The 27015-nt window shown below is 40.1% G+C and overlaps 1 protein-coding gene across 1 annotated transcript in view; it reads right to left on the bottom strand.

The window, feature by feature from the left end:
• Window positions 1-27015, bottom strand: part of PDE11A (phosphodiesterase 11A) — a 321994-nt gene that overhangs the window by 135744 nt on the left and 159235 nt on the right. The gene's annotated exons all lie outside the window — the stretch shown is intronic.

The raw sequence follows: 27015 nt of genomic DNA, 5'->3' as shown, positions 1-27015 counted from the left end.
GTGATGCAGACTAAGACTTTCTATCCACATAAAATTTTCTTTGTTTTGTTTGTTATTATTGAGTTGACATCTTTTGTATGTTTTAGATACAAGTCCTTTGTCAGATGTATATTTTGAAAATATTACCTCCCAGTCTGCGGCTTGTCCATTAATTTTTCTTGTTTTGTCTTTTAATTGTGAAAGGATTCCCACAATCTAGTTAATTAACAAATTCATCACCTCACATATTTATCTATTAAAAATTTTTTTTGGTGAGAATATTTAAGTTCTACCTTTTTAGCAAATTTCAATGATATAATATAGTGTTATCAACTGTAGTCACGGTGTGTTACATTAGCTCCTTAGACCTTACTGTCCTTAGCTGGGAGTTTTTTCTAAGTACATTTTATTGATTATGCTATTACAGTTGTCCCATCTTTTTCTCCTGTTTCTCTCCCTCCACTTTGTATTCCCTCCCCCCAATAAGCCCCCCACCTTAGTTCATGTCCATGAGTCATACATATAAGTTCTTTGCTTAGTTGTAAGTTTGTACCCTTCTACCAACTCAATTGTCTTTAATGTCTTTTAATGGGCAAAAGTTTTCCATCTTGAACAAGCACAATTTGTCATTTTTCTTTATTGTTATTGTTTCACATGTCCTTTGTAAGAAATTTCACCTACCTTAAAGTAGCAAATGCCTATCTCATGCTATCTTCTAAAAACTGCATAGTTTTATCCTTTATTTTTTGGTCTATGATAAATATGAAATTAAATTTGTATATGCTGTAAGATTAAGACTTTAATAAAACAAATGCCTTAGTTACTTTGTCATGATTCTTACATTTTCCTGTACCATAACTTGGAGCCAAATCCCTTTAGAGTTCATTCTGAGATTTGTGTCCCTACTGACTAATCTGGTAAGTCCATAGGAATTTTTTATTCTATTTATTTAACCAAGTTAATGACAAGGAAGCTCTTAGTTTTACCTTTTGAATCTTTTTGTTCTGAGAGTTCTTATTCCCTTTTATAGGATTCTGAGAATCAGTTAAGGGAGCAGAGGAGGGGCCTTACACAAGAATTTTTCAACCACCTCCTGAAAGAGTAGCAGAAGGTCCCTTGTGGATGCGCAGGGAGGAATCATCAGCTAACAAGAATACCTCATTCCTGCTCTTTGAGAGTAGGCTCTTTGGGAGGACATAGTATTGTCCTCTGTAAGAATCCCTGGAAGGGCCAACCAGCTATGGAGCAGATTCCTCAAGAGAAAGTGATGCTGTAACAGGACTTTGAGAATTCTGTGACTTCCTTCTCCAAGCAGTTTCTACTGTTTGGCCCCAAAGGACTTCCTAGGAAGTGTTCAGGAAGGTGCTGATGTTTCACTGCTCCAGTTGACTCTCAGTGGTTGCTTTTATCACAGAGCCTGGTAGTGAGAACCCAGCAATATGTACTCCTCCTATATATACTAACAACATAGCTACCACTCATTCTGACTAGATATAAATACACAACAGTGGTTTTGCCTCGCTTCTAGCTTTTGATCCATGTGATCACCTCACTATTTTTAACAAGCATTCACAACAAAAGTCAAGCAGGACTTTTTCTTATCACCTGTGGTCACCGATCATGTCTCCCATTCACTCCTCAGCCTGCATCAGTCTCTGCCCTCACGACACGGAAACAGCTTGTCTCAAGGTTTCCAATTTCTTGCTGCCAAATTCATGCACGAACCTGCAACTGCCCTTTGCAGCAGTACTGAAGGTAGCAGTTTGCTGGTATCAGTCTTTCCTTCAATGATGTCGTATACTCTCACAGCCTTGTACACCATCTCTGTGTTGACAACTTCCAAATTTAGCCCTGAGCTTCAAACTCACATATCCAACCACCTGCATCTCTAACTTCCTACTTCGTCACCTCCCTAGCATCTCAAGCTTAGTAGGTCTAAACACACATGTTTGATTTTCCCACTTGTAATAGGCTAAATGAGCACATCCCCACATTCTAATCTCTGGAATCTGTGAATATATTCATGTTACATGGGAAGGGGAAATTAAAGGTTGCCACAGTGGAATTAAGGATGCTAACATATGAGATGGGAAGATCATCTTGGGTATCTAGGTGGGCTTAACGTCATCAAGCAGCCCTTACAAGTCACGGAGAGAAGCAGGAGAGTGAGAGTCACAGTGATGCAACATGAGAATGCCTTGACCGGCCGCTGCGAACACTAAGAGGGAAGGGAGCCATGAGAGGGAATGGAAAACGCCTGTAGAAGCTGGAAAAGGCAAGGAAACAGACTCTCCCCATAGCCTCCTCTGGTAGAAATGCAGCTCTGCTGATACTTCGCTTTTCCCTCAGAGACCCATTTCAGACTAGGACCTCCAGAAATTTAAGATAATAAATGCATGTTGATTTGATCCATTAAGTTTGTGGCACTTTGTCACAGAAGCCATAGGAAACTAATGACACAAATCTCTTTCTCATCCTACCCTTCCCCAGCTCCACAAATGACACTCCGTCTGATCAATTGTTTAAACCAGAAACCCGAGGTTTATCCTTTATTCTCCCCTCTCCGTGTCCCTCACATTGACTCCATCAGAAAAACATGTCACTTCCACTCCTACATTTTGACACTTTCCACTTCCATTATCACTACCCAAGTCCAGTGCGTCAGCCGTTTACTGGGCTCTGGGCTCTCAAATTCTATCATGGCTCCTCCAGTCTCTTCGTCTTCGGCATGTGTCAGCCAGAGTGATATTTAAGAAGTATAAATCAGATCTTGCCACCCCCAAGCTGAAAACTCATCAGTGGCTTCCTATTACCCTTAGAACCACATCCAGACCCCAAACAGTAACCTGACAGGCCCTGCAGAGCCTGCCCCTGGGCCCCTCTCAAACCGCACTTCATGACTGGCGCCCTCTCTCCCCCACGCTGCCCCCACTCTCACCTCCTCTGGCTGTCCATGCACCAAGCTCTTTTCTACCTTAGAGTCTTCCCCACCCTCATTACCTGATGGCTATTTTCTTCCTTCTGAAACTAGGTTAAATGTCACTTCTTCAACGAAGTCTTCTCCTACTACCCCAAGAATCCCTCACTCTCCATTATTCCGAGTTAACAAGCTATTTTTGCACACCATCTATCGCAGTTGGAGTCACTTATTAGTTTGGTCATCGTCTGCCTCCCCTACTAAACTGTGAACCCCATGAAGGCAAAGATAAGATCTGGTTTTGATCACTAAGTCTGTCCCTAGGAGTGTGCCTGATACTTATTTGGCACTCAGTAAAGGTTTGGTAAATCAAGGGATAAAAAAGTAAAATAACCTTAAAAAAGAATCTCTCCATGCCTCCTATTATTAGCGCCCTTAATTGATGCCTTTCCTCAATGAGTCGTGTGTCTCAGGGCACAAGCTAAGCAGTGCATGTAGAGCTGCCAGATTCAGTAAATAAAAATACAGGACACCCAGTTAAATTTGAATTTTGGATCAACAGTTTATATTTGCAATGTTTAGAACATACTCTTACTAAAAATATTATTTATTATTGATTTGAAATTCAAATTTAACTGGGTGTTTTGTGTTTTTACCTGGCAGCCCTACTTCTACTTGCTCCAAATTAAGAAAGCTAGAAATAAATGCGAAACGGTCCAAGCCACATCCCCAAGTATTCATGTTCCTCTCCCCATCCCCGCCCCACAACATTTCCCAGTGACTTTTTCTCCACAGGATTTTATGTGGCAAGCCTACCATAAGTGTAGAATATTTTCGGCAATGTCAAGTAACGTCATAAATCTAAGATCTGTGACAAATCCATGGATGCTGTTGAAGAAAATATAGCAAAAGTAATTTCTGATTACTTTTAACATGGCCAATATCTGAAAGAAAATCATTACTGTTATATACACGTACGTATAGATGACCATATGGCACAGCTAATGACTAAGAATCAGGCAAAACTGTATTGTTGATATTTAATTTGAATTAAAGAATTATATAGTTTTAATTACTATTGTCAAGCCTTCTTGGATAAGTTAAAATTTCCTTCATGAGTCCAGAGTATGTTCATTTTATAAGAATTCCCTGAGCTACTTTACATCAAGGACCTAAGTATACCATGCATTTTTTAGTAATATATTATTACTAAATATTATTATATTATATATTTGATTGAGTAAAAAAGCTTTAATTGAATGCATCATAATACTTTTGAAAAAGGAAGCATTTGCAAATCTTAATTATATAAATACTTTATAAGGAACATCATTAGGTTATGAGAGTTTAGCCATACAAACACATTGGTTAATTATTTGACAGCTAAATGAAATTTGTATAAAGCTTATAGACAAAAGTAGACAGATGATCCACAGAACACTGGGCAAACATTGAATTTTCATAAGGAAATTTCTACCCCAGATAGATTTATCTTTTGTTTGTATCAATTAAAAGATATTTTAAGTAAAAAGTAGTGACACAGATTTTGTTGGTAAGCTCTAACATAAGAAGTCTTCATAGTTACAAAAATAAATCACTATTTGCAAACCTTACCAACTTCAATTAACTTTTGAGTTGAACTTGACCCTAGCACAACAAAGAAAGACAAGATAAAGCAATTATCAGAACCATGAACAACAGAATACAGAAGTTATGTTTTTGTGTTGAGTTTCCACAGCAGCAAGAGACAAGTAACTCTATTTCAAAAGAAAAGCAATGAGCGGAGCTATGAAATAGAACTGCTGTATTGAGCCTTGTCCACGGCCACAAGCTGATCAAGAGCAGAGGAACCGCCCTTGAGTAATATCTCTTGTATCAATAGTTTTGAGTGTTAATTTACTTTGGACCCGGGCAGCCATTTGCTCCTGAAATGAGAAATGGGCCACTACATATAACGGCTGAGAGGAGCACAAAGATAAAGAACCACCTCTTGGGGAGAAGGAACCCAGACCACTCCGAGGACCCAGACTGGCCATCTTGGGCAGACAAGAGCTGCAAAAACATTTACTGATATGTTTGTGGCTCTAGTGGCAAAGTGGCACTTGGTGGCACTTGGAAACTAAACTGATGGCAGAGTTAATTTAAGCTGATCTGGAGTAAAATCCCAACTAACTCATATTGATTATCTCCAAAGAAATAAAGAAGCGTTGCTATCAGCAGCAGGCATCCAGCCAGGAACGGTGACAAACTACAAGGAATGACAAGTCAATTTACATGGAATGACCTGACAGAAGAGCCATCCACCTAAGTAAAGAACTACCCTCGAGGATTCTTAACAAGATGATGACAGGCTTCCAAGACACGGTGACTGGGTGATGTGCGGACACCAAGACAGCATGTTTCCGCTGTCCACTGTTTCAGACACTGCCTGCGGTTTAACAGAATGAAATATGCAAAAAAGTAGTTCAGATAATTGCGTCCGCCATGCGATGCTATCATGACTTTCCGAATACATCTGTCACAAACATATTTTTAAATCTAAAAAGACTTAAACTTTTCTAATTTAAAGTTAGATAAAAGATACCTGCAGAATCTGGGGCAATAAATAAAATACTCAGTTGTCAGGGTGACTTTAAGATCAGCTGCTTTGTAACCACCAGCTGCAGGAAAGGAGGTCTGCACTTGAACTTCATGTCAACCCGTATTTGTGGGGTACCTACTCTGTGTAAGCCATTGTGAGAGGCATTTTGGCTTTTCATTTTCTCAGCCTGGCAAATAAATTTCATTTAGGGCCTTAGTTTTCTTTAATTGCTCGTAATTGTATGAAGCACTGTGTACATGATTCTTGAGGCTTAAGGAGGAGCTCAGCGGGAAGGTGATTGGTTAGTGCTGCCTTCCCCAGGCTCTGGTGGGAAAGGGCAGTGGCACACGTGCTGTGCGTCACAACCACCGGAAAATAAGAAATGACCCTCTGGATGAGAATATTCACTCCAGGACTTTATTAATGAAAGGGATGCAAATGTGTATTTTGAGAAAATCATAGATATCTAAATTTAATTGATTAGGTATATGCCTATAATATAGATGTAATTTTGATTTTTTAGTTTCATTTAGTATCAGGTGAAATTTGTACTAGTAATAAACCTGTTAGCTCTGTAGCCAGTCTCTGGCCCTCTGTGACACACAAAATAGTGGCCTTCTCAGGAAAGAGGCTAAGAGTTCCCCAACTGACTAGTAGGACAAATTAATAGAGGAAGTAAGAGACGGCAATTACAAGACAGTATCAAGTTGTTACTGAGTCCATTTTATTTGGGCACGTAGGAGAGTTATTTTGGTTTTGAACAAATGGGCTTCTTGTTTATATACAAATAAGAATAAAATTAAAGTATCTACAAAGTTGTGTTTATAGAGATGAGAGTAGAGGGGTTTTCCAAAGAGTTGGGTGTACTGAAATCCACTTTGACAAAGGTGTCCCCGTAAGGAAGCTTAGACTTCTAGGTCAGTGTGAGGCCAGCCCATCTTGGCTGGATTCTGTTTTAATTAATCTGGACTGAATAGACTGCCACTGTTGCATTTGTTCCATTCAAAGCCATGGGGTTACCCTCTCCAGTGGTTTGAGAGAACATCCAACTTAGGATGAAGAAAGCACTCATCACGTATTCACCCAAAGCAAAGACTTGACTTAATCATTCTATGTCGTTGCTGGATTAAAATGTGAATACTGGTATTCACATTCCAAATTTCAATCCAATTTTGGAAAGCAAGTCCTTAAAGTACTTCGATAATTATAAACACTACTCTTTAGCCAGGGTACAATGACAACGCTGATGTCCATTTGGTAGCTGCCCTAACTATCTTGCACTCCGTGCGCATAAGGTTCTACATATTGGTACCTGTGCACTTGCCAGCGGGCAGCGTATCTTGCATTATATAAATCCAGAAACTTAACAGATCCTCTGCATCTCTATCCAAATTATCATCTGTGGCAGAGCAAAAAGTCCACGCAGTCTTTGACATTCCTCCCCTGAGAGGTGGAGTCTATGTCCCTTCCCCTTGATGCTAGGTGGGATTTGTGACTGCTTCACTAGTAACACAACATGTAATAGTGAGGCTGGGCCAGTTGCACTGGACCGAGACTGGAAGTTTCTACGTCATGGTCCTTTAAACATTCTCTCTTATAGAACTGAATCACTATATATAAGGTCTACTTACCCTATGGGAAGTTCCAGACACATAGAAAAGCCTGAAGGATACAACACCAAGTGCAAGAAGAGAGAGAGGCTGAGGAGCACCATGAAGCCATAGACATGACTGAGTCCAAAGGCCATCCTGAAATGCATCCTTCAGCCCAGCCATCCCAGCCGATACCAGGTGGATCAGAGGTGAACCATCCATTCTAGCTGTTTGGGAATTCCTGATCATAAGATAATGAGCAAAATGCTTGTGTGTTTTAGACCACTAAATTTTGGGATAGTTGGTTAAGAAGCAATAAATAAATAAAACAACATTAACCTTCCATTGGGGCTTGTCACCTTATACAATCCATGAAGTAAGGTAATCCAGGGGTCAACAGAAGCTTGTGTTTCAGCATCTAGGTAAGAGTGGCTTGAAGCCCCAAAACCATGATATATGGGGAAAATTCAAGGCCTTTTAAAAAATATCTGCAAGTTCCCGGGTGGTTTATATTCTTACCTTGGCCTTCAAGTTCCTATGTGTTCTTGTGCTAGAGTTGTTATATAATCACTATACAAAATGTAAAATTCAAATCCCTCTTCAATTTTCACAAAAAGATCTTTTCCTGTCAAGCTTCCAGTGGGTCAGGAGGAAAGTGTTCCTTTCTTCTTCGTTCCTCCCCACCTCTCTCCTTCCCTCCCCATCCCCCTTCTCCTTCTACCTCTCTCTCTCCTTCCCTCCCTTCCTCCCTCCTCTCTCTCTTTCCTTCTGAAAAACAAATGATGGAGCTACATAATTTCAAATGAAATGTCAGCCTCCCCATCCTCAAAATGCCCCTTGGTCCTTCTACCTATGGGGGCGTTTCACGGAGCATTAACCTCAGGAATCTCAGTCTCTTCTCTTTTTTCTGGCTTCTCTCCAATGTAACCTTCTCTTTTACCTTTTCTCCATCTCCATTTCAAGTGGAAAATAACAAAATTCTGTCCCTTTCTCATACCGAATGTTTTTCCACATCCTCTTGCTGCTAGAGGCAGTAGAAATCTATTCCCTCACATCTTACTATCCCAAGAGGGCTTGTCAAGGATTTTCCCATAGAAAAATGTTTCAAAATAATAATATTAGATAATATTTAACACACCTCATTATACTTCAAAAGTTCTCTTATGCATCTTAAATCATTCCTTAGTTGGGCGGTTCTCAAACTTTCACATGCATCAGGACACAGATGGCTGGACCCTGGCTCCAGAGTTCCTGGTTCAGCAGATCTGGGGTGGGGCCTGCGAATTCCCACGTCTAACAGACTCCCAGGTGATGCTCATGCTGCTGATCTGGACACCATGCCACGAGACTCACTGGTCTGAATTCCGCCCATGGGTTCCAGGTTAAAAACACCTGGACCAGAGTGGAGGTTACCGGCTGATGTTGGAATGAGCAGAAAGAACAGAGACGAAGTTTGTCTGGGTTTTCTGCCAAATCCTGATATGATTTGAATAGCTTCTTTTAAGGGAGTTAGAAATGCTTTCTTAGCTTTATTTTGCTAATTACACTTTTCAGGACTATATTTCTTTTCACTTAACTATGTTGAAATGGAAATGCAAAACTACTGTGAAATTAGAAATTAGTTTCAGTGAATATCGGTTTAGAACTCTTTTGCTCATGAAAGCAATTTGGCCAAGATCCTGCTGAAAATCATGTCATCACGAACGCCAACTCTGTGGCATTTCTGAGCACAGAAATCAGAATTCATCCCCTGAATTGCCACTGGCTTATAGCATGGCATCATTTTCACCATATCTAAGGGGGTCAGCAGTAGCACTTGGTTTTGCTTATGTGGGTTAATTTTCAGCAACTCTTAAGCCAGGCTGTTTCCTTTCATTTGGCCAAGGTTCGTTTTCATAGTTTGTCACCATGTGGGGCACCAACACTGAGAAGCTGTACAGCTTGACAGTGGAGCATGAGGGCTTTGAAGACAAGCTGCCCAAGCTCACAATACTGGCCCCAAGAGCCCTGCAATTTTGGTCTAATTACTTAACCTATCTGAGTCTTGCCTTCTCCATCAGTAAAAGATGGGAAATACCTGTGTTTTCTACTCACATTTCACTGGCCAGCACAGGTCCCATGGCATCATTTAACTTCAAGGGAGTGTGGAAGTGTGACCCTGCAATGAACTCAGACAGAACAGAAGCAGAGATACTTGGTGATGAGCTCTGATGATGGTCACAATAGGTGAGGCAGGGCAATAGCAAGTTGTGTGAGAGTTGCGTTTGAAATCAAAGCGAGTGAGTCTCATGTATGAACTCGAGCACATGAATTTTATGGTGTTTACTCAACTTTTGCTTATTTCCCAAATCTCTTCTGTTTTTCAAAGAGTTGGTAGGCAGGATCACCAAATAAGTGGGATTATAAGTACTTATTAAATATTCTTTATATTTAACATATATCATTTATGTAGCATATGTTCATTAAACACATACTATATGGTTGATTTAACTAAACATACTCTGATACCTAGAGAAGAAAATTATTATAAATGTGGGATTTTGATTGGTATATTCTGTTACATAACTTTCATGAATTACTTAGTTACTTATTTTAATCATTTCAATGTCCTTAGGGTGAAAGAAACAGCTTATTTCTTCTGAAGAAGTTGTATGAGGTAATAGCTCTTCTAATTTTAGTAGTCTATCATAAAAGATCTCTGCCATTAGTACTTAAATTCAAAAGTTTTTTGATTAATTTTTAGTGTAATTCAATATGACTCTATACACACTCATATTGGACTATAATTCTTAAGTGTTTCAAAATAAGTATTCCTTGCTGACAAGTGTATTACTCCCCACATTATGTTTAACAGTGAGGTGTTTTTACCTAATAATGTAGGTTATTAAATGTATTAAATTTCCACAAATGCTTTCCTAATGAACTCCTTGTTTACTTGTTTATCTTGTCTGTTAATATGAACAGAGGGGAAAGTAGTATTCTTTTGAACTAACTGGGCAACTTGGATGGATTCTTGCTATTTCTGAAACAACTATTATATGTGCCAATGGTTTTTCAAATCTGTAATTTATGTATCTTGGAATATAAGTAGCCTGATTTCCCTCCATGCCACACTTCCAAGTAGCCTATCATTGAATATTTATATGCCTCTCCCCTCATGATTTTGGCATACTCAACAAGGCTACCCTGGTTGATGACTTGGGAGAGAGAACCATTATGTAATTGCATTGGTTATGCAGGAATGCTATGCAGAACTTTACAGTTTTGCTGGGAGCCCTCAGTGAAGTGAAAAAAGGAAGAAGGGACCAGGCCTAATTTGGGGTGCTGTCAAACTGACTGGGGCCACAGGCACGGCTGGCTGCTGTGGAGGGAAGGGAAGTGCAAAGGTAAGAATAAAGGGCAATTCCTGATCTGTGTGGGTCAAGGCTGGTGGCTACAGGGATCAGACTAGACGTGAGGGAGTAAAGTATGGAACAGCACCCAGGCAGTTGGGGTGGATCATGAGCCAATCGTTCAACCAAGAAACATTTACTGAGGACTTCATTTGTGCCAAGCACTGCGCACACAGTCCTTTCTTAGTGGAACATCTGTTTCAGCAGCAGAGACAAACAATACACCTGCAAAGTCAACTGGAACAATGCTGAAGGAGATAATGAGGGTGGGAGGGGCTGGGGAGATGGCAGGCAAGTTGATTAGGGATGGCCTCTCTGACTTACTGTCTAAGCTGAGACTTGGAAAATAAAAAGGAATCAGCCAGGCCAAGTGGCAGAGAGAAGGTGTTTCGGGCAGGAGATGAAGTTGTCTCAAAGGGCAGTGTGAGTGAGGCAGAGAAGTCTTGAGGTGAGGTGGGGACGCTGGGCAGAGGCCAGGAACGTGCAGGCCGTTGAAAGATTTTACTGTAGTCGAAGGGAAGATACGGAGGGGTTTTAGGCAGGAGACTGATATGATTGGTTAGCTTTTCAGTCGCTCTGGCCTTGGAAGCCCCATACGTACTCCTCCTCAGTTATACTCTACCCCATAGGTGATGGCCACTCCCACTTTTGAGGCATTCGTTCCCTTTGTATGTAATGCAGTTTTGCCTGTTTTTGAATTTTTGTAAACAGACCCCCGTTACTTGTAGAGCAAGACCCTGAGTAATGTGTGGAAGACAGATTCGAGAAGGGCAGAGATGGATGTAGGAGAGAGAATCGTGGTTGGGCTACAACAGTGGAAGTGGAGACAGAAATCTGTGGAGTCAAATGTACAAGAACCTGGACAAAAGGGTCCCACTCAGGCAGAAAAGAATCCAACCTACAGAAGTGCTCAGTCTTCGTCTTCAACTTTGTGACACTCAGACAACTGTATTGCTCGAGACCCTGGCAATCCAAGACCCTGGCCCAGCTCCCTGCTTTGCAGGCCTCCACTCTGGTCATTGCAGGCTGTGCCCCCCTCTTGAAGAGGAAACCGATGGGTCCCTGGAAACACGTCCACCCAGACTATGTTCCAAGAAGCTGGGATCATGCGGACTAAGCTCCAAGTACCCAGAATTTTCCCAGGGACTCTGCATGCCTCAAGCCCACTGCCAGGACCTGGCTGGGCTTCTTCCCCAGATTTGGCCTCCCCTGAGTGTGCTTCTGGGCGAGATGGTTTTAGCGGCTGTGGACAGACTCTGGGATGTGTAGGCTGGGAGGTTCACATATGTGCAAACCGAACACAGTGCAGAGAGTGGGTAGGGAGTGGGGAGAAGGGAGGCAGGCAGTTCCAATCTCTTCTAATCTCTTTCAAGACTTGCTTCAGGTTGTATCCTGGGTGGGATTTACTACCTTTGAGAGCAGCATCCTCTTCCAGATCCCTGTACTAAGACACCACTGACAGCCTGAGCATCCAGATACTTAGTGGGGGCCACTCTCTTATTTAGTCAACTGTAAACCTGGGTTTCCCAGGCCAGTGTTTTGCCACTGAAGCAGACAGGCTCAGGCACGGCCACTGAACTGCAGAACGCTGTTCTCTTCCTCACACCATGGCGTACCCACGTGAGCCAGCTGATATAGGTTCAGCATTTACTTCCAACAGGACTGAATTAAAGACTGAAGTGCTGGAGCTCAATACAGATCCAGGCTGTGACTCCTAGAATCTGTCCTGGAGAACCAAAGGCATTAGGGCTGGAAGGAATGGTTTCCTTACTGACAAACTAGGAATTTTCAGAGGAGGAGGACAATGCATTACCAAGAGAACCTTTTTCCACTTGAGCTTTTAAATGAACTGCCATCACTGCCTCAGGAACCAGAAGCATGCTCTCCTGATGCAGAAAACATGCCCCTAACTTGGGCTCTCTTCCCACTCCTACCATGGCTAGCTAATGGTTTCAGTGGTAAATGAAGTCCTGCAATTGACTGGACATTCTCCAAAAGACATCTTGAAGCACAATTTGCACAACATGGTCCCTTAAAACAGACATAACTGAGTTTGAATCCTGGCTCTGCTTCTGGCTGCCCAATACAAGCTCCAAAAACCCACTCACAAAGCTTTTAACACTTTCTGAGCCCCACTTTGCTCATTTGTCCACTGGCAATAATATTGCCTATCTTATATGTTTAGGTGAAGGTTAAATTACATATATATATAATTTATATGTATAAATAAATATAAATATATTTTATGTAAATATATATTTTATATATTTATCTATACATATTTATCTATTTATTTGTATTTGTTATATTTATTTAAATTATAAAATATATAATTATATATAATTTTTTTAAAGTCTTCAAAGGGAAACTTTTTTTAAGTTTACATATTTTTTTAAAGATTTTATTTATTTATTTTTAGAGAGGAAAGGGAGGGAGAAAGAGAGAAAGAGAAACATCAATGTGGGGTTGCTGGGGGTCATGGACTGCAACCCAGGCATGTACCCTGACTGGGAATCGAACCTGTGATGCTTTGGTTCACAGCCTGCGCTCAATCCACTGAGCTACGCCAGCCAGGTCTAATTATATATGATTTAACATAAATTATATATAAAACTTAACACAGTGCTGACACACAATAAACATTTAATACATGTAGCATTTTTAAAAGTATCAAAAAGTAACAATAGGAGAATAAACAGTAAGAATGTAAGTTAATTAAAAAAACCATTTTTTAAACAAGCCAGAACCGGTTAGCATGGGGACTATGCCCATTACTCCGAACATCCCGCTGGGTCTGGGAACTCCTGCCCAGGACCCAGAGCGCATTCCCTAGGCCATGGCACTGGCGGGAAATCGTTTGAGTGTAGATTTGATTTTGGAAAACCATTAAATATCACTTACTAGGAAATAAAATGAAAACATAATCAACTTATTATTAAAAAAACAAGGTATGACTACAAAGTGCTGAAATTAATTTTCTCTCTGCGACTGCCAGAAAAGTCCCTCTAAAATGTCATACCGATTATGATCCTCTCCTGCGGAACACTCTTCAGGAGTTCTGCGGTGCCATTAGAATTGGGTTTAGCACAAGCGACCTTGGTGATCTGGCCGCTGCCAGCTCCTGCCATGCCTGCCCCCCCCCCGCCCCCCCCCGCCCCCCCCCCCCCCCCCCCCCCCCCCCCCCCCCCCCCGCCGCGTGCCCTCTGCCCCAGCGGCACTGAGATGCTAGGGCCGCGTTAAGAGCGCGCTGCCTCAGCCCTCCCCGCTTCTGCCACCGCCCTCCTGCTGCCTGCAGTGCTCTGCTGGCTGTGTTTCAAACTGCAGCGCTCGCTACCACTGGTCACTAAGAGGTAGTCTTCTCTACAAACCAGTGCTGACTGAACTCTCTGACCTAGATGCCCCTCCTCTATGCTTTTCAACCTCGTACCTGCCTGTCAGCTGAAGCTCATAAACCACGATGGGAACCACACTTTCACTTAACCTCTGTCCTCTGCTGGACTGAATTACAGGGAGTTTGTACGATGGCTGGTGGAGTAAACATATGGTCCACACCATGCTGTTTTGGTGAGGGTCAGGTGAGTTCGTGGCACTCGGCAGGTGATCTGCTCTTTATATTATGGTTATTTCTTACAAACCTCCCAGTATCCATTAAAGTATTTTTCAAATATTCAAACAATGCCAGCCTTATTAGAATGCATGCATAGACTCCACTGCTGGCTGTTTTTGTAAGGAAGCATCACTCATTCATATCCGTAAATTCTTTGTTGTTGTTAACAGATTACCTTACTGGTATAAAACAGTATCTGATAAATGAAGTATTAATAGATTACAACCCAAAGTATAAAATAAATATCCACCAGTATATACTGACATAAATCATTGAAAAATAAATAAATGATAGAAAAGATAAATACCCTGTATAGAAGAATTCTAGCTACTACATGTAGTTACTTCCCCCTCAAGGAGGTCGAGCACAGCTCTCCACTCCTTAGGTGTTGCCGTGCCTACTGACTTCCTTCCAAAGAGCACAGTGTGTGTGTGTGAAGGGGGGGTAGGAGTACGTTTACAGGGGGAAACCTGACCAGCACTACCTCGGCCAGGTGACCAAGGTCAACACCCACCATGGTAAGTCATGTTGAAAGTTTGTACCCTTTCTCAGTCTGATTCTGAGAGAAACATCAGACAAATCCTAAGAGGGACATTTTACAAAATACGTGACCACTATATCTCAAAACTATCAAGGTCACCAAAAAAAGTCTGAAAACCTGTCACAGACAAGAGGGGCCTAAGGAGACATGATGACTAAATGTAGTAAGGTATTCTAGATTGGGTTCTATAACAAGAAAATGATATTAGGTGAACATTAAGAAATCCGAAGAAAATATGGACTTTATTAATAATGTAGCAATATTAATTTAACTCTGACAAATGTACATACCACTGTAATACATCAATAATTAGGCACAGGGTACATGGGAGCTCTCTGAACTATCTTCCCAATGTTTCTGTATGTGTAGTACTGTCCTAAAAAACAGTGTGTGTGTGTATATAAAATGTATCTGGCTGATTCTCAGTATAGGTTCTCCCATGTCTCACAAAATACCTAAATGAAAACCCAGAAACCATCACTATAAACTGATAACCCACTACTAGATTCTGGGAAGAATTATTGCCCATTTTAAGGCAGAACAGCTGGACTGAGAAAAATAACTGGTGGCTTAACTACATTTCACCCCATGAAACACAGCAGTCCTCCTGGCATAAAAGAAGATGGAAGCATTTTTCTAAAGCAGCCCCTGGTCTGAGAGAAGACGGACAGGAGAGCACTGATCCTTTCTCGGATGGCAGGGCCCTCGTGAGGAGACCCGGGATCTGTATTAACCAGAAAATTAATCAGTTGACCTTCTACCGAATGACAGCTGTTTTTAAAATATTAGCTTTCATCTTGGGGGACAGAGTCACTACAAATAAAGCACTGAATTGTGGGGGATGTTATAATACAAGTAACAATTGTTATTGGCAATTTATGAGCACTGTGCTGAAGACTTTATTGTCCTTATTTCATGTCATCCTCATAACAATTACACAAGGCTGGGAAGTAAGAAATATGAAACTGACTTGCCAAGTGATATACAGAGAGAAAGTGGCAGAGCTAGAATGAAAATCTTAACAGTCTAATTTTAAAGAGCATACTTTTACCTATTTCACTGTACTTCATAAAAAAGTCCTAGTAGCTGTGTATGCTGAGACTTGAGATTGTTACTGTTCTCTAACGGTGATCCTTATCTGTACTTTATTGTGTTTGATTCATTTACTCAATAAATATTTTTTGCATGTCTACTGTGTGCCAGGCCTGTGCCGGCACCAGGCACACAATGGTGACCCCCACACACAGACACCTTCTCACACATGAGGGGTTCAGAGTCCTCTGGCGTGGGGAAAGAACACACCATTTCAGCCTAGCAGAAGCACCCTAGATCCATGCCTACATGCCAGATACCGAGCATCAGCCAGGCAACTAACATCAGTCTGCTCCTGTTTTGCATATCTAATAAAGGGGCTCCTCCAGTACAAAAGTGGACAGATTGGCTCAAGGCCAACCCCAAAGCCTTGCCACCTGGTAAGCACTGAAGTCCAAGTGAAAGGAGGCACTGTCCCGAAAACTCAGAGATAAGCAGATAACCATTTCATGTGAGGGCCATGGCCTCTCAGGAATCTTATGCTTTGTGTCTTTAAGAAACTAGAAGAAGCACATCATTGAAACTGGAGCAGAAACCCATACAGATGAAATAAGTGTAGATGACATTTTAAAGCAAACAAATGAAAGAATGAGATACCAAGACTCAACTCCTCCCTTTTCGAGGAAGGATCTCCCGGCTGTGTCTGTAGGAGTCCGCTGTGTCCAATCACTCTTCATGATAACACCCTGCTTTGTTTCTTTTAGAGTACACTTGTTTACTTTTTACTGCCTGTCTTTTCCAGCTGGAGGAATATGAGCTCCATGAGAAGATGAATACTGTTTGTTCACGGCACAACCTCCAGTACCTAGAACAGCATTTACCACAAAGTAGCTCAACAAATACTCCATGATCGGATACACAGACAACAACATTCAAATGGATGTGGAGTAACAAGTTTAAGAGAAAAAGTTCAAGGGAACCCACATTATAGCAGCAGAATTGACACTGATGTTGGAGTCAATAAAGATACATATTTGTCAAACGCAAGCACTCAGGATCAACACCTCAGTGGGAAAGAACAGGCAGGCCCGAAGCAGAATGACACTTCTGAGGTCATTTGTTTTTTAACAAAGGGCTAAAGTTATCTAATGAAGAGAATCAATTTTCAGTAAATGTTTACAAATAAAAAATAAACCACGACTGCTACCATACACAAAAGTTACTGAGATGGGTCACAGAATGAAACGGAAAAGCTAAAACCATAAAGCTTTTAGAGGAAAACATAGGAGACTATATTCTTGAGTTGTGAGTTGGCAAAGATTTCTTAGATCACAGAAAGCAATAACCTTAAATTTTTAAAATGATATATTAGATTTCATTAAAACTAAAAACATCTTCCCATCAAAAGATACCATTTAGAAAATGCATAAGCAAGATCCAGATTTAGATAAAATATTCACAATACACACACCTGACCAAACACTGGTATCCAGGATATGTTAAGAATTTCTACTTATTCAATAACAAAAAGACAAGCAATCCAATTAAAAGTGGCAAAAAAGTCTGGATAGTTTACAATAGAAAATATATGAGTGGTACATAAGTACATGAAAAATATATAATGTTATCAGTCATCAGGGAAACAAAAATTAAAACCACAATAAAGTATCACTAAATAACTACTAGAACAGCTAAAATTAAAAACAATGACAGCACCACATATTGGTGAGACTGTAAAGCAACTAAAACTTTAATAATTACTTGGTAGGAAAATGCTGGATAGTGTGATCACATTGAAAAAATATATATCTAGCTGTTTCTTATAAAACTAAATATACACTGACTGACCTTTTGACCCAGTATCCTAATACTAGATATTAGTTACAGAGAAATAAAAGCATACATTCAGAAATATGCTTGTACAAAAGCAACTGTCTTTTGTAGTGACTGAAAGCAAGAAAACTGGTCAAGTTTTTAATGGCAGTGTGGGCTGCCATGCCACATTGGTGTCTGGAAGAGCCACAGTGCCAAAGGAAGTCTCTCAGCTTGAAATTTCTCCTCTATGGGAAGTTTGCTGTCAGAGTGGTGGTGAGTGCAGAGCTAGAAAATATGATAGAGATCTTATTTTGTTACACATTAGCTAGGTGTTAGATCTTGCTGGAGTTGAACCCACAAGTGAACTGAAATGAACTTTCAAGCTGCAACTCAAATTCGTTCCAGTCACTCAGAGTAGCTGGAGTCATTGGGGTTGGCTTGAACAGCAAAGGGAAACATTCGTAATAGCTAAAAACCAGAAATGAACTGAAACTAATGAAAGCTCCAGCCTGTCTCTAGCTATGCTCTACAGATGAGTAAATTCATATGATCAGCTCCTTCTTCTAGCTGCCTGATATTTAAAACATCACATATCCTGTCTACGAAAACCACAACACAACAAAAATGCTATTTGACCCAAACAGTATCTAACAAAAACTTTATCTGCTTTTTTCCTTCTATACAAGATGTTTGGTATGCAATAAATATTTATGAAAACATGCAAAGACACAGAAAAATGTGACTGTTAGTCAAGGGAAGAAATAATCAGTACAGGCAGACTCATCAATGCACGTGAGGTTAGAATTAAAGACCAGGGACATAGAATAACTTGTGAAGAATTGTATGTTACCACTTTTGAGGAAAAGTTAGACATAGTTAATAATAGTTGATAAGTTTCAGTAGAGATATAAAAGCTTATAAAAGAACCAAGCCAAAATATCTAGGACTACTACATATAATATTAATATGACATAATACAATAAAACATCAGAATAAATAGACTTTATAGATGACTAGACAGAAGAAATAAATCAGAAAACTCTAAGAAAGTTCAAAAGAAAATTCCCAAATTAAAGCATTAAAAAATGAAAAAAAATTATAGTGTCAGAGATGTATAGAGTAATATCACAATTCAATGTATGTTTAACTAGACCCAGAAAGAGAGGAGAATAGAGGAAAACAGACCTTTGAAGAGCTATTAGCCAAATATTTTCTGAAATTAATAGTTATCAACTCTTTAATCAAAGACAACCAGAAGAAACGTCAAGAAATATACATCTAGGCACATCATAGTCAAATGACTACAAAACAAAATAAAAAGAAAATGTTAAAGACGGTGATAAATACACATTACATTTAGGGGCACAACAAGAATGATGGCTGATTTTTCATGAATAACAATGAAAGCCAAAAAGACAGTGGCATCTTAAAAGGACTGAATGATTAAAAAAAAAGTATTAACCCAAACAATAAGGTGGTTAGCCTAAGCAATAAGTTACCAGTAATTTTTATTTCTTCTAAATGCTTTTTATAGCTATTGTGCAATAATAATACATAGCGTTTATACCTTAAAACATTAAAAAAAAACAAATAATGTCATATTTGTGTCAGGGTAAATATAAAAAAATCATAAGAAAAACAATTTGACTAATCTTTATCCACCTTATCAGCTCTATAACTAATTCATACTATGCTTTTACTAGTCTTTGTAAAGTATTCATAGCCAAAGACCAACTAATACGACAAAGACTTTATGTGACAATAGTCCTTTTATAAAGAGATTGAAACTAAGAAACAATCATATCTGTTGGTGCCAGACCAGGAAACATCAATGGGAAAGGTGAAGTTGGAGGTTTAGTAGAAGGATCAGCATGATTATCCTCTCAGGGTCTTTTTAAGAGCCACAATTTGATCGTAGTTTATAAACCAGTTCAATAAATGCCTGGAATTTTTACAGAGAATGGCTTCCAAAGTGTTTTTGTTTTATTTTGATTTTATTTTTTAAAGTAACTTAAGATGTGGTAGTGGCTACAATGGGGAACTAATTCCCACACAACCATCTCAGGACAGAAAATCATTTGGGTGTCTTTTTCTCCTTTCAAAAAAAATGAAGATTTTAGATAATTCAACATGTTTTCAGTAAAGACAAATTTACAAGTACGAAGAATTCCATTTCTGCTGGTGTGTTACATTTGGCTTTGTAATTAATAATCTGTATTCTTTGTACCTACAAATAAACATGGGTTTTCCAAAGGTTGACATTTATCATTTAAACATGGTCTGACAGTAACTTGGACTAAAAAAATCATTTTGGTAGGTAACAGGACATTTAAAAGGGACTCCTTCTGTCTGAGTTTATAGTTGAGACCGAGAGGTGCTACATCCTAAGGGGGAGATGCTAGGCCTGCAGGCTTGCTACGCAAGACCTGGAAAGAAGGTACACAAACTCATTGCACACCTGAAAGTTTAAGTACTCACTGCCCATCTCTGCACTGTGTAAAAAAGAATGGTAAGACTTTATTAAAGAGAACATTTGGGGAATTTCTTAGGAATTCTTGAGGATTCCTTCCAGAGAACCACCTGTAGAACGTAATATCTATTTCCCAGGTGTGGTGTGGGATCTGGTACTTCATTCATGCCTAAACATTCTAAAAGTCATCCGGAAGGAAAGAGCTGCTTGGAGGAGGACCTCCATTTGTTTTATCTAATGGCTGAAGATGTGAATTTTCCCATAAGCCAAATGGACTCATGAAAGATATCCAGGCTTAAAATGACTCTGACCATAGAAGCAACACCAGTGTCTATCAATAGATAAATAGATGAACAAAATGTGGTATACACATAAATGGAATATAATTCAACCTTAATAAAAAAGAAATCCTGATGTGTATGATAATATGGATGGATCCTGAAGATATCATGCTAAGTGAAATAAGACACAAAAGGACACATAAGTCACCAAAGGGCAAATGCCATATGATCCCATTTACAGTAGCCCCCTCTCCTTCATGAGGGTGTCTCAAAATCCCACTGTGTGCCTGAAACCATGGATAGCATCAAACCCCAAAACTATGTTTTTTCCTATACATACACACACACCTATGGTGAATTTTACTTTATAAATTAGGTACAATAAGATATGAAAGATAACTAACAATACAATAAAACAATTATAACAATATACTATAATAAAAGTTATGTGAATGTGGTCTCTCTCTCTTAGCAAATTACACAAATTTCTTTTTCACAGTTTCATGTAGAATAGAAGATTCATTCTTATTGTAGATCTTAATAACCTTGACATATAATTTTTTTCTTATTAAGTTGAGAAATTTCATCTTTTTACTTAAAAGAAGCACTTTACAACTTCTTGCTGGCTTATCCACATTGCCAGCCTCACTACTCTTGTGCTTTGGTGCCATTACTAAGTAAAATAAGGGCTCCTTAAACACGAGCACTGGGATATCTTGAAAGTCGATTTGATAACTAGAGAGGCTGCTAAGCGACTGATGCAGGGTGGGGGGCATCTACAGCGAGGGTACACTGGACGAAGGGATGATTCGCACCCCAGGTGACAGAGAGGCTTGGCATGAGATTTCATCATACTACTCAGATTTAAAACTTATCAATTGTTTGTTTCTGGGAGATTTCCATTTAATGTGTTAGGATGTGGTTGATCATGGGTAACTGAAACTGTGAAACTGAAAGGTGAAACAGCAGATAAAGGGGCTGTTGCACATGAGCTATTAAGAGCAGTCAAATTCATAGACATCAGTAGAGTGTTGATCGTCATGGGCAGGGTAGAAAGAAGAATGAGTGTTAGTGCTTGGCAGGCACAGAGCTTCAGCTGGGGAAGGGGAAAACGTTCTGCAGACGGATGCTGGTGATGGTTGTGCAACAATGTGAATGTACTTAATGCTCCTAAACTGTACACTTGAAAATGGTAAGTTTTATTTTGCCGCAATAAAAAGGATAAAAACAAAACAGATGCTGACCAAGAGGACTTCCTGGAAGAGTAAGATGATCCCCACAGAGGAAGGTTCTGGATGGAAGCCAGAGACCGAGAAGAGACTGTAACCTGACAGTCCAAAGGGGCAAACCCAATCAGGAACTGCCGACGAGAGCCCGGCCCTGGTTCTCTGAAGGATTCCTGAAAGTAACTCGTGGTAAAAAGCAGACGAACGTTGGTGTCTGACACTGAGGGTCCCGAAACCAGGTTCGGACAGCATCAGATATGAAGGACTCTGCCCTCTCCTCCCGCCTCCCTCTTACTCCCCACTCCCGTCTTAGGAGAGACGGGAAATGAGGAAGATAAAGAAACCCACTGCGACCTTCTCCTGACTATAAGCTTCCAATTCCAGGCAACGAGGAATCTTGGAGACTATTTCACAGCCAAGTGTGTCAGAAGAGCTGTGGAGTCTACCAGAGAGTTCATCCAAGGGTGGGGAAGAATGATTCAACAGAGCAGTTTAAAGGAAGAGGGGTGAGAGAGAATGAAGTGACCTTCTGTTGGCATCCTATGAGTCTAGCTCTTTCAAAAGATTCTTTCCTTGGAGCTCAGGAGATTCTTAATGGGAAAACCATTTCTTTCATTTCACTCCTTCTTTCTTACTGTTAGGAAGCCAGGTTGGCCCCATAATCACCATCCAAGGAAATACCCCAGGGGACATGGTAAGTGGGAAGAGGTCCCTCCACAAGGAAATAAACAAAAACAATTTTATACTCATGGCCTATAAAGGGGGAAGGGAATCCAGAGGTGATCCTACCCAAGTCTGTGGCCAGCCAAAGTGGCTGCCAGCTTCTCCATCACAACCCAAGCTTTGCCCTTTTGGAATATTGACATAGCAGACCAAAATAATTATTTATGGCTGCACCCATTCATTTACTTAATACACTTTTATCAAATATCATAATATTTAAAACACCAAACCAAAAGGAATAAAATATAAGACATGGTCACTTTAATCAATATATGTTTCAGGAGAGGAAAACATACAGATTCACAATTAACTACAATGTAAGGCAAAGAGAGGAACAAACGACCACCCCGTTTTACAGGGTGGGACTAAAAGCTTTAGAGAGAAGACAACATTTAAATCAAGCTTTGAATGATGGAGTAATTTTGAGGGGAGATGCCATAATTGGAATAGATTATTAAAGTGGGGAGAGTGTTAGAGGAAAGGTCAGGTGGCAGAGAAGCAGGTGGCTGATCTGCAGACTAAGATGTAATTGAGTTTGTAAGTAGCGTAGAATACTCTGAGAAGAAAAATGAAAGCCAGGGGTGAGAAGACAGTTTGGTATGAGATTTCCAAGGGTCCCAAAGGCCAGAAAGTTCATAGTTTGATAGGTAATGGGGGAGTAATTTAAGGTCTATGAGTGGCTGAGTGATGCAACGTGAATTATGGTTTAGGAAGAACAAATAGAAGGCTATTAAAAGTGCTCAGTCAAGAGGTAATGAAGCCCTTAAGTAGGATCTCTGCTGTGGACATTGGAAAGGAGAAAATGGACAGGAGCAGATTGGGAAGATAGAATAAATGGGGCTCGGCTCTTGACTGCTTATGCCCTTTTCACGCCCTCTGTTTGACCCTCGTTCCTTCCCCCTTCTGATCATAAAGGTGGATAAAGTGTCCCTTACCACACTGACTTATATTTCCTGGAAATTTTCTGATCAGTATTAGGTAAGGTTTTATTTGCAATATCTATGAAAGATACCCCAAAGGACAATTCTTGATGTTCAAAAATGAAGAAGTAATATGTCTACATCTACACTTGTACTGAATTTTCCCTGTATTCAGGACTTATAGGTAAAGTTCCCCCCTTTTATCTTTGAGCCTTACCTCCAGAAAATGTAAACATACATTAGTATATTTCTTACTGAAGCTCCTGATTGCTCATGTAAAATGGAAGTCAGGATCATAAAATTATCAAAAACGATTGTAAATTTCCCTCTTTGTTCCAATATTCAGCTTTAAGAGCATCCATGCTCTCTAGGAGCCTTAGAATATTAATTTTATAAAGTTATAAAAAAACTTTAACAGAATTACGTAACTAAATTATGAGAAATTAAGAAAAGCATCTATCAAAATAATTGTGTTTATAATTCAATTGTTAAACGAACTTCGGATAGTGCATTAGTCACTTCACTTTTTAAAGGCCAGAGGGTAGAAGATATTTTGTGTATTTACATTATTTTTCACCATTTGTGGATGAGGCTAAAGCGAGCTGCAGTAGCCAGTACCGGGCAACAGGGCGGGGGCTCTCCGGCGTGGCAAGTCTCCTCTGGAAGGCCAGTTGTCACTGGAGATACATAGCATTAGAAGACCCGTGTGGCTATTTTCTTTGACCTGGGAAATTTTGTATTTGCATGCCCTGGACTTTTCTGCAGAAACACATCAGATAACGTGGGCCACAGACAGTAGGCTTGCCTGGAGTGAGCAGTAGTTAGTGTGCAGTAGCGCACTGACCAGTAGCGCGCTGAGCATAGCAGCTCTGGTTGCAATGCCACTGGGATGCTCGCTAGTGTAAAATGCGGTGTGTCCAGGAACTAGGACATGGGGGTCTGTTTTCAGCTCAAATGTCAAGCAGAAAATGATCTTCCAGATAAAAGGGACAAAATATCACACCTCCTCCCCAGCCTCTCAATCAGCACAGTTTTACACCAAATCTTGGGCTAAGCAGACAGAACTCTGCAAATAAAGAATAGCGCATGCTCTGATTAATAGAACAGCCAACTTTTATAAGGTGCTGCTGTTACTAAACACTCTCGCTTAATACTCACCCTGCTTTAGTTTATTTGACTGTTAAAACACCTTTCTTATCATACCCATTTAAAATATGAAAAAACTGGGATTGAATGGTTAAGTAGCCTCACCAAGATCAACAGTACTAAACCGGCATCCAGTCCTAACCAGATTTATCAGACCAAGGTCAAAGACAAGGCTTTAAATCTTGTCCCTGCACTGCCGCTTGCTTAGTTAAAGCCGGCAGCCTCTTTCTGTGGGGGACATTGATGCCAAGCACAGCCTGCAGTAAACATGTACTTCTAGTGAGCTCCGAACATTTCGGTGAGCATTTGGAGATCATAAACCTTCTGAGGGAATTTGTCTGGAGAATATTTACTTCCAGAGGATGCACCAGTGGGGGCATTTTTATTTAATATGCCTAGGGGAAAGAATTTTTAAAACACAGGAGAGAATGTTGTGCTGTTTCTTTAGAGTCTCATGAACATGCAGGAAGAAATGTGTTCATATTACCTCTCCAGACCATGAAGGCTTCTAGGGGCCTTATTGTCACTGGGGACCCTTGGGTGTATTATTTCCCTTCACTCTTATGTCCAACTGAAAAAAGGACACTGAAATAAAAGTATAGGAATGAAAAAGCTACACTTAGACATAGATCTCCTTGGGCAAGATCAAATAGGATAAAAACTGAAAAAATAAGCAAAAATGAGACATACAAGAAGAACCTGGCCAAACTCAAGTTGGAAATCTTCCCTTAGACACAGTGGATAAAGGGAAGCAGGCTGTCCCAGGTCATTGGGGAGGAGCAAAGGAGATGATACAAGGATAGCATTGCATATGGCTCTGTCCCTCTTGGCTTGGGAGCTCACGTGCACTCTCTCTCTCTCTCTTTTTCTCTGTCTCTCTCCCTCCCTCCCTTCATCTCTTTCTCAGCTTTGTTGTTATAATTATTGTCTTACCTTTTAAGAATTTGCTGGACCATTTATATTCCTATAAAGTAGCCTAAGTACTTTAGTGGATTAGGCTAGTTATAAATACATAGATATAAGCAACATACTTTTAATGGAAATATTTACACTAATATTACATTATTAATATTCATGTATAATATTCATAAATATATAAATTTTAAAATATATATATTCACTCAGAAGTTAATGTATGCTATAGTATCTGTATATCTCATTCCAGAGTTTGGATTTAGTAGCTCCCACAAGTCATTTTTTATCTTCACAAAGTCCTGAGATAAGAAATCCTTCCAGATATTCTTGAATGTGGATTCCTGGGCTAGAGGGGCTGGTATATGCCTGATGGATAGAGCCAAGAATTTAGTGTCTGGTGAGGTAGGGGTTGAGCAAAGGTGGGAGGGACAAATCCAAGATGGCAACACCAGCTTTCTGACAGGGAATGCCACTTTTAACACTGGTACAAAATAATGCACACAGAACATACAAGTTCACACATATAAGTCAACTTCTGAAAGGGTGGGATTGTCACAAGGCTCAGAGTTGTGCTGGACATTTGAGAGTGTCAGTAATAATTTTTGTGTCTAAAGAAAAGGTATCTGAGTTGCACAAACAAGAGGGTGTTCACCGTGAAGCCAAAAGAGCAATTCAGCGGTGAGCAGACTGTGACTACACTAGCACTTTCCAGATGGAAGGATCTGTGGCTCTTGGGTGGGTGGGGGTGGGGAGAGAAAGGATTAGGAAGTGGTGCCAGTGAGAAGGTTGACTTCCATGGTAAACGACCACTCATGCTTCAACCCGGTTATTTTAACCCCTTCGAAACAGGAGGAAGAGCCACTGCAAGTGAGGAGTGAGAATAGGGAGAGGTAAGAGACATGCTGTGTCCTGTGTATGTGTGTGTGAACCACACCATGGCAACATGAAGTCGGGTTTGGGTGGGGCTAGTGGGTAATGTGTCCTCCTTTCACTGTTACTAAGAAACAATGGGTGAGGCGACTCTGTGGAGATCAAATTTGATGACGGTGAAGGAGTCGTGATTCAGTATTTGCCATTCCAAATCCCTGTCCTTTGCTCTTTCTCCCAATCCATGGTGATTTCACAGTAATAAATATACTACTACCAGTGATAATGTAGTATAACGTTATTGCTATCATTTTATTGATTAAGTATTAAAATCTTCTCAAGCCTCATCTCATTTAATTCTCACAACTGAGGTGGGTGACAGAGTTGAGATCTGAAAACAGGTCTTAACACTCAGCCAGTTATCCCCATCGGTTGCTTGCATGTTTACAGTTCACCTGTGTATCAATTCATCCTGTAGATATTGTTTGTATTCCTTATTATAAAGATGTTACATGAAATAAAGCAGAACTAGCTCAGAGAAAGAGCAAAAAAACAAAACAAAACAAAAAACCTTCTTTCATTCTTTAATTCTCTCCCTCCCTCCACCCAAAACCAGTTAATAAAAGCAACAACTAAGAACAATCTGACAGTGGGTGGGGAGATGGGAGGGGATAATGGAGGGGAAGGGTTTTCAGGAACAACTATAAAGGACACAGGGACAAAACCCAGCAGGGGTGGAAGCAGGGGAGGGAGGTGGGGATGGCTGGGGTGGGGCGGGTGTGATGGAGGGTAAATGTAGACAACTGCACTTGAACAAAAAAAAAAATTAAAAAATAAAATACAATAAAAATGGTAAAAAAAGAAAAGAAAATTATGACAAATACTTTTTATTTACCATGTCACTATTTAAAAAATAAAATAAAATAAAATAAAATAAAACCACTCAGTAAATACTTCTGTGCTCAACACCCTATTAGGCACTGGGAATAAGACTGCAAAATCGATACAAAT

The sequence above is a fragment of the Phyllostomus discolor genome, chromosome 4 (assembly GCF_004126475.2).
Source record: "Phyllostomus discolor isolate MPI-MPIP mPhyDis1 chromosome 4, mPhyDis1.pri.v3, whole genome shotgun sequence".
Lineage (NCBI taxonomy): Eukaryota > Metazoa > Chordata > Mammalia > Chiroptera > Phyllostomidae > Phyllostomus > Phyllostomus discolor.
The sequence above is the reverse complement of the archived record's forward strand: the minus strand, read 5'-3'. Positions and strand labels throughout refer to the sequence as shown.